Source organism: Aotus nancymaae, unplaced genomic scaffold, assembly GCF_030222135.1.
Source record: "Aotus nancymaae isolate 86718 unplaced genomic scaffold, 86718_ANA_hifiasm-v0.15.2.pri h1tg000029l, whole genome shotgun sequence".
In the NCBI taxonomy this organism is placed as follows: Eukaryota; Metazoa; Chordata; class Mammalia; order Primates; family Aotidae; genus Aotus; species Aotus nancymaae.
This window is the reverse complement of record NW_026988442.1, coordinates 94,368,654-94,382,513: the sequence shown is the minus strand read 5'-3', so window position 1 is coordinate 94,382,513 and position 13,860 is coordinate 94,368,654.

The following is a 13,860-nucleotide window of genomic DNA, read 5'->3' as shown; positions in this document are numbered from 1 at the left end:
TTTTTATTACTTTGGCATTTCAAGAATATAAATGTGATCAGATAGTATGTATGATACAAACACAGGGTATAAATGGAATCGTATAGTATATAACTTTTGAGATTGGCTTCCTTCTCTCCACATGACTCTTTGAAGATTCACTTAAGTTGTCGAGTGTTGTAATAGTCTGTTCTTTTTCAGTGCTAAGTATTTATATCATGGTATGGATGTATCAGTTTGTTTAACCATTCACTTCAAGAATGACATCTGGGTTGTTTCCATTTGGGAGTTATAGCAAATAAAGCTGCAGGAAGTTTTGGTGCAGGTTGTTAGTAAGTGTAAGTCTTCATTTCTCTGGGATGAATGCTCCTGAGTTCATTTGTTGGGTCATATGGTAGTTGCTCATTTAGTCATTTGGGAAACTGCTCAACATTTTTCAAGCAACTGTACTATTTTACATTCATAGCAACAATGTATGAGTAATAGAGTTTCTCTTAATTCTTGCCAATATTTGGCATTGTCAACTTTTTTTATATCTCTGAAATTCTGAGAGGTTTGCAGTAATATCTCATTGTGGCTTTAATCTGTTTTTTTCCTGATGACTAATGATGGAAAATATATTTTTATACTTATTTGCCATCTGTATATCCTGTTGTAAAGTATCTATTTTAATCTTTTGCCCATGTGTTAATAATTGGATCATTTATCTCCTTAAAGCTTAGTCCAAGTTTTTTATATATCCTAGATACTAGTCCTTTTGCCAGATATGTGTTTTACTCTATTTTAACTCACCTGTAGCTTGTCTTTTTGTTTTCCTAAGAAAGTCTTCCAGAAAGCAAAATATTTGATTTTTATGAAGTCTCGTTTATCATTCTTTCCATCTGTGAATTGTACTTTTGGTATCAAGTGAAAGACCCCTTGGCTTAGACATACATAGTTGCAAGAATTTCTGTGTTTTTAAATAAACTTTTGTAAGTTAAAATTTTACATTTAAGTCCAGATGCACTTTAATATTTATACAAGTGTAAGGTTTGGGTCATGGTTCATTTTTCTTTGTCTACGTGATGTTTCATTGTTCTAGCTACATTTGTGGAAAAGTCTATTTTTCCTTTTTAAGTTCCTCTTTCACTTATGTAAAGAAAAGTTAGAACCCAAACAGCAGTATTAATCCACATCATATAACTGACATTTATAAAATACTCCACAGCAACAACAGAATGCACATTCTTTTCAAGCTCACGTGAAATGTCCACCACGCCGCGCTTTATTCCAGGCCCTATACCCTACCTTAACACTTTTATGAGAAGAGAAAGCTTACAAACTATGTTCTCAGATCACAATAGAATTAAACTAGCAATAAACGACTGAAAGATAGTCCAAAATTCTGCAAGCATTTGGCAGTTAGGCAACACACCTCTAAATCACATATGCCTCATAGGATGGTCTATGGGCTTATCCCTGTTGTAGGATGGCACAGTCTTGATACCTATAGAAGGGGTCTTAACATCGGGTAGACAGATTCCTTCTACTTTATTCTTATTTTTTCAAAATTCTTTAAGTTGTTTTAGTTATTTTCTCTTTCAACATAAATTTTGGAATAGTCTTGCCTATACCTACAGAAAGAATCTTACTGAGGTTTTCATAGAAATGAACTTTAGTACATTGATTTGGGGATAATGACACCTTCACCACTTTAAGCCTTCCAATCCAAGATCATATTATGGTTCTCCATTTACTTACATCTTCATTGATTTCTTTCATCAACATTTTCTATTTTTCAACATACAAGTGTTATACATGATTTGTTAAACTTAGACCAAATTTTCTCATATTTTTCAGTGATTTAAATGATACTTAAAATTTGTCTCCATGCTTCGATTACTAATATGTATGCTAAGTTAATTTTATATGGTGATGCAGTAAACTGCAACTTTGCTGAAATTACTTATTATTTCAATAAGAGTTTTGCATATTTCTTGGGATTTTATATCTAGACAAACATGGCAACTCAAGTAGAAATAATTTTATTTATTTATTTGCAGTCAGGTGGCCTTTAATTGTTATTCATTATTGCCGTATAGCACTGACCAGAACTTACAGCGGTAAGTTGATTGTCAGGAGAGTGGACAACGTCCTTGCCTTGTTCCTAATGTAAGGGGGACCATTGAGTCTCTCACCATTAAGTGTTGTGTTGGCTGTTTGTTATCTGCACATGCTGTTTATAAAGTTGGAAAAGCTTTCTTCTATTTCTATTTTCTGAGAGTTTTTTTATCATGAATAATTGTTGAATTTTGTCAAATGATTATCTGTATCAATTGATATGATGATATAGTTTTTATTCTTTACGTGTTAATATGATGAATTACATTGACTGATTTTCAAATACTGTACCAGGTTTGCATCCCACACTTGGACACATTGTATACTTCTTTTTATTGATTGATGAATTCTACATTTTTAAAAGGATTTTTTACACCTGTATTCACAAGTGATTGTTTTTCCTTTACAGGTTAGTTGTCATTTTTCTCTCTCTAATGTAAAGATTTGTTCTTTGTTTTAGTTTTTAAAACTTTAAGTATGATTTGCCTTGGTGTGGATGTCTTTGATTCAAATTCGTTGGAGTCACTTAGTCTCATGAATTTGTAGGTTTCTTTTTTTCCATATTTGGGAGGTTTCCATCCAGTATTTCTTCAAGTACGTTTTCAGCCTCATCCTCCTTCTCCTCTTCTGTTATTCCAATGACAGGATTAGATGTTTGTCATAGTACCACAAGTTCCTTAGGCTTTTAATTTTTACAATCTATTTTCTTTCTTCTAAGGAAGTAAGTAATCTCTGCTTCTCTGTCTTCCAGTTGATGGATTCTTTTCTCTGTTTCTTCCATTCTGCTGTTGATACCATCCACTGAACTTTTTATTTTGGCTACTGTGCTTTTCAGTTCTAAAATATCCATTTGGATTTTCATTTGTTTTCCAGATACTTATAATTTCTCTCTGAAGCACTCCTATCATGTTTGCTTTAAAATCTTAGATATTTTAAAAATCTCTATTATCTTGGTGTTGATATCTGTTGATGTCTCTTCTCAATTTGTTTGAGATACTCCTGGCTCCCAATATGATAAGTGACCTGGACATTGTGGGCAAAGCTTGGGAGTCTCTGGATGTTAGATAAGCCTTTATATATTTCACTGGCTTCCTCTGACACTTCTGTGAGGAGGAGAGGGGGCTAACCACCTCATTACTGCCAGGTGGGAGTGGAAGACGAGGCTCCCTGCTTGGCCTTTATAGCTACCTGAGTTCAGGAGGCTCATCAGTGCTGGGTGGGTGTGAGGTGCTGGCTTGCCTCTAGGCCTCTCCTGGTATATCCTTGGCTGAGAGAGGTAGCAATGATCCTTTATAGCTCCCCACCTGGCATCCACTGGACCACAGAAGTGGGTGGCCTTGTTAGCTGCATGTTGTTATGAAAGTCCTGACTTTCCTCTAGGCTTCCTCTGACACTACCTCACTAGGGCAGGGACGCAGTGTCCTTGCTGCTGGTTGGGGACAGACCAGTCTCTCCCTGTGGTCTCCACAACACCATGGCAGGAAGGGGAGTGGGCAATAATGCCCCTACTTGGCCTTGTCTGACACACATGGTGCCAGGAAGGGGTGTTGGCTGTCTTATTACAGACTGGCCAGGCCGCGCTTGGCCTCTGCTAGCCGGAGCTTCTCTTACATGGTTGACTTGCATGCAGAGCTTATTGTGTGAAAGGTGTCCGTCTTGCTTGGATGACCCCATTTCTGGTGCTTTGGGTAGAGACAGCAGGGTTTTTTGTGAGATTTTGGATCTGCATCTCTTTGCTTTTCTGGGTTGCTGGCTTCTTCAGCTCCAAGCTGGGGATGTGTAATTCGAAAGGAAACCCAGGGAACTCATTACTGTGTTGTTCGTTGGGTCTCAAAGCCTCTTCCTGGTCTGCTTCATTCTCTTCACTTTTCAGAATCTTCTTATGTTGGTTTTATATATAATGTCCAATGATTTTAGTTATTCTGAGCAGGAAGAATAAGCAAAAGTTTATTTACTTTATATTCCCAGAAGATGATAGCTTCTTTTTACATGGAAAAAAGCCAACATTGAAAAGATTGTGAAATTTCCCATGTGTCCAGGTAACTGCAGAAGTGAAACCAAAAATTTTTTTTAGCTTGACATCTCGTGTTTTTTCCAACATACTATACTAGCATTTTTATTCTGTATTCACCCTGTAAATTATTTGTTTAGTTATTAGAAATAAACCGTTGTACTGTTTTCTCACCATTTAATGCATTTAATCTTTCCACATTAAAAAGAAAAGGACAGCCCAAAGTCCCGTCATTAATTTGTACATTAGCAGGTGAATATATAAGTAAATATGGTATGTTTGTTTCAGTGTGGCTTTGTATGTAACATGTTGTGTATAGCCATACAATAACACACTACTCAAAATGGCAATAAACTATGACGATGTGCAGTAGCATGGGTAGATCTCGACAGCGTGATGTTCAGAGAAAGAGTAAATATTACAGGATGCTATTTACATGATGCTCTAGAGCTGGGGAAACTAAGCTATGGTGAAAGAAATCAGATCCATGGTGGACTGAGGTGAGGGAATTGCCGGCAAAAGAGCATAAAACAATCTTCTTGGCTTATAAAAAGTCATATATCTTAATCAGGATGTGGATTAGACAGGGACATCCATTTATCAAATTTATCAAATTATACACTTAAAATCTGCTGCTTTTGTTCTATGTAAACCATATCACAACACAGTTGATCTAGGGAAAAAGAAAGGTTGGCTCCACTGCATATTTTGCTTCTGTGCTTCCCAAGGCACGGTAGTAATACTTCACTGTAACGTAATAGGGCAAGCGGAGGGAAATAAGATGCAATAGAAGGGGGCAGCGTGTGGCGTTGTGGAGCGGAAGGAATGGGGTGGGACAGAAGTGGATTTTACTCTTTGCTGAAAAGTCTAGGAGGTAGTATTGCTAAAGAGTTGGAGTTCAGTGTCTTCTGAAGACCACAGAGTCCCTCTTGCTAATGCTTAGTCAGTGGATGAGGAGTGGGCGGAGGACTCCCTCGTGCACTGGAGGACTCCACTCTCCCTGACAGTGGCTCTGAGGGTTGGGGTGGACTGTGCCAGGAAGCAAGTGACGATGAGGATTGCTCACACGTCACCTCCCTACGGTAAGAAGTCATGTGTCTGGCTCACCCTGGAGGCTTCACAGGACACAGATGAGACGGACACAGAGAACCTAGAATGAGAAATGCAAGCTCCTGTTTCTTCATGGCAATGCAAGGTGAGCTTTTACACAATATCATAAATCGAGTTCTAGTACTTCAGTGGCCTGTGTGAGCGGAACGTCATTTAGTAGAGGAGGATCTCCACTGCAATGCCTGCTTTATAGCCCTGGGCTCTCTTGCTGAGGGACATTGAGAATGTCTGTTGGTAGCATGTGTACCGGGCCCATGAACACTTACGGGACAGGGTATGCACCCAAGGATGTCCAGGTTAGATGGCCGGCAAACCTCAAATCAGGCAGTTGGGTATTAATTGCTGTATTCATTTATGCATATGAGATTCTTCACTAACGAAGTAGAAGTGGGAGAGCAACCAGCATTTACAAATAGCATTGAAACGGTGGAGAAAGTCTACCACAGTGAGAAGCTGCCAAGGTTTGTCATTAAGTGAGTGCGATTCCTAGTCAAAGCTGACCGTGCCAAGGAGTTCTTGTCCTATGGCCATAGCTCACTGTTCTGCTTAGCAGGATTTAGAAACAAACTCAAACAAAAGAAAAGCTTTCACAGGGCCGACCTCTTTAGGAAATAACTCTCTTCCTGGAGCCACTGTTGATGGTGGTATTGCCGCGTCACGATGCCGTGTGGATACACTCCCAGTTTCAAATCACACCCTGGGGTTAGGAAAATGTCCTGATTTTTCATGAGGCAATAGCATATCAGAAACACTCATTTGCGGTTTCATGCTTGTCCCAGAAGGTCACACCTTTGCTCTTGCTCTCGGGCTCTCTGGGTGTGTGTGCGTGACACATTCAGACACACTCACACTCACACTCACACGGCTGGAACTACATTACTCTTCCCTCTAGCACTGCAGCCATCCCTGGTTGCATTATCTTCCACAAGTGTACACAGTCGGGTACCTTTGGTACTAACTCACCCCGGTAACCCCATGTGCCCAAATCTCCTGGGCAGGAGGCTGGGACTCTGAGCAGGCCTCCCGGGGAGCTGTGTGCAGGCCACCCCTGTCGTCTCTCTCGCTCCCTCTCCATAAGGAATCCACCTCTCGCTGTGTCTCTGAGCAAGACCAAGATGGTTGGTCCTGCTCCCTGTCCTGCACAGGAACCCACACCAGTGACAACATTTAAAAGTTAATGTTTCCAGTGCTCGTGACCATTTTTTTCCCAGCAAACCCCAATCACAAGGCCTTGACCTTTCTGTTTGGGAAGGTCCACAGAGGTGGTCTTCTCTGCCATCACTGATGGAAAGGGATGGTCGGGGTGGTCTCTGGCCCTCTGTCCTGGCATTCTTACAGAAGGCAGAATGACCTCACCTGCCAGGCCCTTCAGCAAGCCATCTGTGCGAGGGGGAGCTCTGACCTGCCTCTCAAAGTCTGAGTGGGTAGGAGCGGAATACAGGGAGGGCAGCGAGGGGATGCTCAGGCAGAATGACAGGTTACTCGATGGAGCAGGTCACAGGGGGCTTGTGTGCCAGGTTGGAATGAAAAGCAAACCAAAAAGAGAAACTCCAAAGAGAAACACAGACCTGGTGGAGAGTGTGGGCCTGGTGGGTCCCTTCCATGGAGAGCTTGCTGCTCCAGGGCTGAAGGCTGCAGTGATCAGGCCCACCGTCAGTTCTGCCCCACAGCTGCAGAGACCCACTGGCTCAGGGCTCCCCAGACAACCAGGACTCATCAGGCAGGAGCACAGAGGCCTGGCCACCCAGTCCCAACTCAGGACAGCCCCAAATGCCATTCTAGCCTGAAGACCCCCAGGGCAGGTGACAGAGGCTGTCCTCAGCGCTGCCTCATAGCTCAACCTCATCCCTTCCCTTCATAGGCGCTGACACCGGAGACGCTCCTCAATAAACACCCGCCCCACTAAAGTTCATCTCAGAGGCGGCTTCCTAGGGATCCCAACCTGTCTCATCAGCTTTAAGATTGGGGTGGCGTACATCATAAGTAATAATCAAAATTGTTATGTTAAAGTTATTGTGTGCCACAGAAATAACAAATTTCCTTGTCAATATGAAAAAAAAAAGATTGGGGTGGCTGGGGTCATGGACAGCAAGAGAGGTTTCCAGGAAGGGAAGCGGGTTCTGAGGGCCCCATGACGCTCAACTCAGGCTTACTCAGGTCTGAGCAGGGGGAAGCAGGGGCAGTGGGGGAATCCGGTGGAAGCTGTGGCACTAGCATTTCCGGGCAGTGTTCCTTGGGGGCCCACAGCAGCCCAGATCCCTGGGGGAGGGTAAAGGGAAGAAATGACACTTTGGCAGGTGGGGTCATTGCAGGGTGGCACCAATGGGGACACTCTGAGCTCAGGAACAGGGTGGAGGTGGACTGGAACATTCACGGAGAGTAGCGCCAGAGGAGAAGGCACCTGCAGCAGGGTAGGGGAGAGCAATGGTGTAGGGAGCCCTCCGAGGCTAAGAGGGAGCATGGCGGAGGCTGGACCCCCACCCTTGCAGCTGCGCAGAGTTGGGGAGACTGGCAAAGGCTGCTCCTCCAAAGGCCTATGGGGAGGGTGCTTGCCATGGCAGGTGGGATGGCTAGAGTGGCTCATTACATGCCCAGAGCATGGCCTTTATCTCAGGCAATGGGCACCTACTGCCTGTGCCAGCACAGGGCCTATCCTGCATCGGGGCTTGCAGGGGTCAGAGGTGGGGACACCCCAGAGGGAGACTGCTGCAGCGGAGGGTGGGCTGCACGAACCTGGAAGACCCTGTGGAGAGGGCACACTGGCACGCCCAGGCCTGGGCTCTGGTGCTGGAAACCTGGGCTGAATCTGTGAGGACCTTTGGGGCCCACCGGCTCACTTTCCTAAGGGGAAAACATTTCTCCTGAGGGCATGCAGGAGTTGTTCCCCCAGGGTGTGTGTGGGGGGTGAGCCAGGAGAGCCACCAGGTGGAGGTGAAGGTGTGGGCCAGAGCCCCTAGTCAGTCGCTGGATTTGTTTCTAAAACAAAAGTAAAGAGGGTCTGAATGAGGCTTGAGTTTCTCTCTTCAGAGCAAGTGGCATGTACTTGGGCCCACTCAGATACCTGGTCTCATCCAGCCTCAGCCTGTTTTCTGAAGAAATAACTAAAGCCTCACAACACTGTGTGTGTGTGTGTGTGTGTGACTGTGTATGTGACTGTGTGTGAGTGTGTGAGTGTGTGTGTGTCTGTGTGTCTGTGTGTGTGACTGTGTATGTGACTGTGTGTGAGTGTGTGAGTGTGTGTGTCTGTGTGTCTGTGTGAGTGTGTCTGTGTGTGTCTGTGTGAGAGTGTGTGTGTCTGTCTGTGTGTGAGTGTGTCTGTGTATGTGACTGTGTGTGTGAGTGTGTGAGTGTGTGTCTGTGTGTGTGTCTGTGTGTCTGTGTATGTGTGAGTGTGTGTCTGTGTGAGAGTGTGTCTCTGTGTGTGTGTGTCTGTGTGTGAGTGTGTCTGTGTGTGTGAGTGTGTGTCTGTGTATGTGTGAGTGTGTGTGTCTGTGTGAGAGTGTGTGTGTGAGTCTGTGTGTGTGTGTCTGTGTGTGAGTGTGTCTGTGTATGTGTGAGTGTGTGTGTCTGTGTGAGAGTGTGTGTGTGTCTGTGTGTGTGTGCGTCTGTGTGTGTGTGTGAGTCTGTGTGCAGTTTCTGGGGGTGTGGGCTATTTTCTGCAGTCTCCAGTGGGAGGTCACCTCTTAGCCCTGCTCATTTCCTCCAGCCATGGGACAGCGTGGGGTGGTTAGCGTTCCACAGTTGATGAAAGCTCAGCATGGATGAATTGAATTTAGATGTACCATAAATCATAAATGTGAATACTTCCAGATTATACAGAATATGTTATTTAGTGTCAAAATATTTATTCATAAACAGATAATAGGATGAATGTGTCTATATAACTTAAATTCAAACATGTAATTAGGCTGATTATATGATTTTGAATCCACAAGAATAGTCACTTAAAAACAAATGATTTTGAATTAAGAAGAACATGAATAATAAAATTGATAAATTAATTCTGGTGGAATTTGAGTCAATTGTGCCGTTGGTTCTTTCTCATTTTGTGTTGAGATACACAACCCCTCAGTCATTCTCACGGATGTAATAATTGGCTTCACTTGAAGTGTCTGATAATACTCAGTGGTAATCGGTTGGACATGCTGTGCCTCACCCAGATGTAGTTAGCTCTAGGTCCTGCCAGCTGTGACTGGGAAGCCAAGACTTTAGGGACCGCTCTGCTCTGTTTGCCTCCTATGTGGTATCTTGTGAAATACGACATTAACAATGATTTCCAATAAATGGGCCATGAGGCAGTCAGTCAAATCAAAGTTTTGCTGCAGCTCTAAGAAAGAAACTCAGAAAGAAGTGACCGGACCAATGATGGGATCGCATGGATGAGCCAGGTCTTTTCAGCCAATTCTCAGGGCCCTGAAAAGGAGGCATGAAGGCCAACATTTAATAGAACCTCAAAAACTATCTGTGTTTTTTGAGGTTCTATTAAATGAATGATTGCATTTTATTTTATTTTTATTTATTATTATTTTTTCCGAGATGGAGTTTCGCTCTTGTTACCCAGGCTGGAGTGCAATGGCGCGATCTCGGCTCACCGCAACCTCCGCCTCCTGGGTTCAGGCAATTCTCTCGCCTCAGCCTCCTGAGTAGCTGAGATTACAGGCACGCACCACCGTGCCCAGCTAATTTTTTTGTATTTTTAGTAGAGACGGGGTTTCACCATGTTGACCAGGATGGCCTCGATTTCTTGACCTCGTGATCCACCCGCCTCGGCCTCCCAAAGTGCTGGGATTACAGGCATGAGCCACCGTGCCCGGCCCCATGATTACATTTTAAATTAAATGAATGATTGCATTTTATTCATCCATGTCCCTCCTTTGGACATTTAGGCTTTGTAGATGTGTATTGTTATAAATGATGTTGACACTCACATCCACATCCTCTCTATGTGTGCTAGAGTTTCTCTAGCACCCATTCCTAATTATTTTCCAAAGCTGTGTTCCAATATTTCTCTGCTCTACTAGTGTAGCACGGCTTTATTTTCCTCGAACGTTTGTCAGTTGAGATTGAACTTAAGGTGGGCAGAGACAGAATCTGCTTAACTCCTTTTAAAGTCACCATCTGCAGGGTGTCAGACCTGCTATTTCCCTTCCAAATACCCATTCCCTCCTTCTTTTTTTGTGTGGAATTGGTTTTATTTCTTTTTATTTTTTTATTGTACTTTAGGTTCTGGGGTACATGTACAGATCATGCAGGACTGTTGCATAGGTACCTACATGGCAGTGTGGTTTGCTGCCTCCATCCCCCCGTCACCTATATCTGGCATTTCTCCCCATGTTATCTGTTATCCCTACCCAACCTTCCCACCCCGCACTGTCCCTCCCCTAGCACCTGCCGCAACAGACCCCAGTGTGTGATGCTCCCCTCCCTGTGTGCACATGTTCTCATGTTCAACACCTGCCTATGAGTGAGAACATGCGGTGTTTGAGTTTCTGTTCTTGTGTCAGTTTGCTGTGAATGATGGCTTCCAGATTCATCCACGTCCCTACAAGGGACACAAAGTCATCGTTTTCTGTGGCTGCATGGTATTCCATAGTGTATATGTTCCAGGTTTTCCTTGTCCAGTCTATCATTGATGGGCATTTGGGTTGGTTCCAGGTCTTTGCTACTGTAAACAGTGCAGCAATGAACATACTTGTGCATGTGTCTTTATAACAGAATGATTTATACACCGTTGGATATATGCCCAGTAATGGGATTGCTTGGTCAAATGGAATTTCTATTTCAAGGTCCTTGAGGAATTGCCACACTGTCTTTCACAACAGAACACAGATGTTTCAGAGTCTTTAGTAATTTTGTTAGCATTAAACTCCCAACTTCCCTAGCAGTAGAGTTGATAAGAAGTTCAAGCACATCAGGTGTTGGTAGAAATCCCTTAGAAGGACACACTTTCATGAGTGGAAGGCCCATCCTTGTCGGAAAGGAGTTTCTCTGCCCATTTGCACCTGTAGAGCCTGCCTAGGAGGGGATATGAGACCGTAAGATGTAGCAACTTCCTTGTGGTATGAAGTGACTGCATAAAGATTAAACCTTGTCAACTGTAGTAGACTCCAGAGGGCTCTGCCAAGATGTGTCCCCTGTATACTGAGAGTGGTATCTGAAGACACAACTGTGCTGCTTCTTAAGGTTGCCCTTGGCCTAAGGGAACCACCAGAGCCCAGGCAATGATGGCTGATGAGGAATATGGAGTGCCTGCATTTGAGATGACTCTGAAGGGCATCCCAGCTCCAGAGCCTTCCTGGGATTGGCTGAGGCATGAGTTGCTACTGCTTTGCTATTCAGCGTCTCCCTCTGCCCAGATCTGCCTTCCTCATGACCCTAGCTGGTGCATCTCCTGAAAGCTCTCCCCAGTGAACCCTCTTAGGGAAATACCTGGTCTCACGCCTGTTTCCAGTGATCCCAATCCGAAACACTCAGAAGGGATAACAGAGCACATGTGTTGAAAAAGCCTGATGTCATGGCTCAGGTATCACACTGCCCTGTTTTCCCAGATGTTTTGTGATATGTGACAAATAAAACCTTTTCTATTTAAGCTACTGTCATTTGATTTTCTGTTACTTATCTGGACACAATTCTAACTGATTTCTGGAGCCCCATATGCTTGGCAAAGGGCCAAGGTCCTGGCAAACACAGGGGTGTTAGGAGTTCTAATGCTTTGCACGGTCTTGCGAGGTTATGTACGTAACACAGAGGTGAATACAGCTCTATGGTCTCAGCTTTCTCTCCTCCCACGCCTCCACCCGCACTTCTGTCCCATGCTCCAGCAGCTTGGAAGTGCCTGTGGGAAACCACGCTGCGTTTTCTTACTTTTGGCACACATGCTGTTCTCATCTGAGAAGTTTCCCGTGCACTTAGAAAACACGTCGTCCTCCTCAGCCTGGTTCTGGCTGCCTGCTGTCCTGTGGGGATGTGGCTCTCCGCCGGCACCATGAGAAAACACGTCGTCCCCCTCAGCCTGGTTCTGGCTGCCTGCTGTCCTGTGGGGATGTGGCTCTCCGCCGGCACCATGCCCTTTATCCCCTCTACCTTGATACTTTGGTTCTGTTATACGTCAGCTTAGCTAAATTGGAACTACCTTTCCCTGAATTCCCTCTTGTATGGTTTTTGGTAAGGGTTGACCAGAAAAGAAAAGAGTTTGTGTAAGATCTGGGAGGCAGAGGTGAAGCAGCAGGCACTGCATATGCTCTGAAGTGCCATGTAGGGCGCCAGACGCTGCTGTGCTCGGGGTTCTTGTCTCTGCCCTGCTGGCTCGCCCTGCTGCCTCCTGGCGCCTGCAGTTCTAACAGACTGCCTCTTTCAGCTGCTCTAAGTTCTGGGTAGTGCATGCATCACTTCTTTGCAAATGGCACCAGCTTTTCCTGCAGGTCACCCATGCCATTAAGGGTGAAGACTGTGAGAGACAGATGTGGGGTCCAGTTTATTCCAATGTGTCCTTACGGGATCCAGTCATGCTCATAGCATTCAGTTTGCCCTTGCGATCCCTCATGTCACTTCCAGTCTTCCTCCTGACTGATGGCCAGGCTGACCTTAGGTTCAGAACCAACATCAGACATAAAGATAAAGAATTACATAGACTTCTTTTTCATTTATTTTAATTTTTATTGTACTTTACGTTCTGGGGTACATGTGCAGATCATGCAGGTTTGTTGCATAGGTACATGCATGGCAAGGTGGTTTGCTGCCTCCATCCCTCAGTCACCTATATCTGGCATTTCTCCCCACTTTAGTCCTCCCCACCTTCCCCACCCCCTGCTGTCCCTCCCCTAGCCCCTCCCTGCAACAGACCCCAGTGTGTGCTGCTCCCCTCCCTGTGTCCATGGGTTCTCATTGTTCAACACCTGCCTATGAGTGAGAACACGTGGTGTTTGATTTTCTGTTTTTGTTTCAGTTTGTTGAGAATGATGGTTTCCAGATTCATCCATGTCCCTACAGAGGACATGAATGTACTGATTTTATGGCTGCATAGTATTCCATGGTGTTTATCACTGATGGGCATTTGGGTTGGTTCAAGGTTTTCCTATTGTAAACAGTGCCACAACAAACATACGTATGCATGTGTCTTTATAATAGAAGGATTTATAATCCTTTGGGTATATACCCAGTAATGGGATTGCAGGGTCAAATGGAATTTCTATTTCTAGGTCCTTGAGGAATTGCCACACTGTCTTCCACAATGGTTGAACTAATTAACACTCCCACCAACAGTGTAAAAATGTTCCTATTTCTCCACATCCTTTCCAGCATCTGTTGTCTCTAGATTTTTTAATGATCGCCATTCTGACTGGAGTGAGATGGTATCTCAATGTGGTTTTGATTTGCATTTCTCTAATGACCAGTGATGATGAGCATTTTTTCATATATTTGTTGGCTTCATATATGTCTTCTTTTAAAAAGTGTCTGTTCGTATCCCTCGCTCACTTTTCAATGGTTTTGTTTGTTATTTTCTTGTAAATCTGTTTTATTTCTTTGTAGATTCTGGGTATTAGCCCTTTGTCAGATGGGTAGATGGCAAAAATTTTTTCCTGTTCTGTTGGTTGCAGGTTCACTCTAATGATGGTTTTTTTTTTTTTTTTTTTTTTGCTGTACAGAAGTTCTGAAGTTTA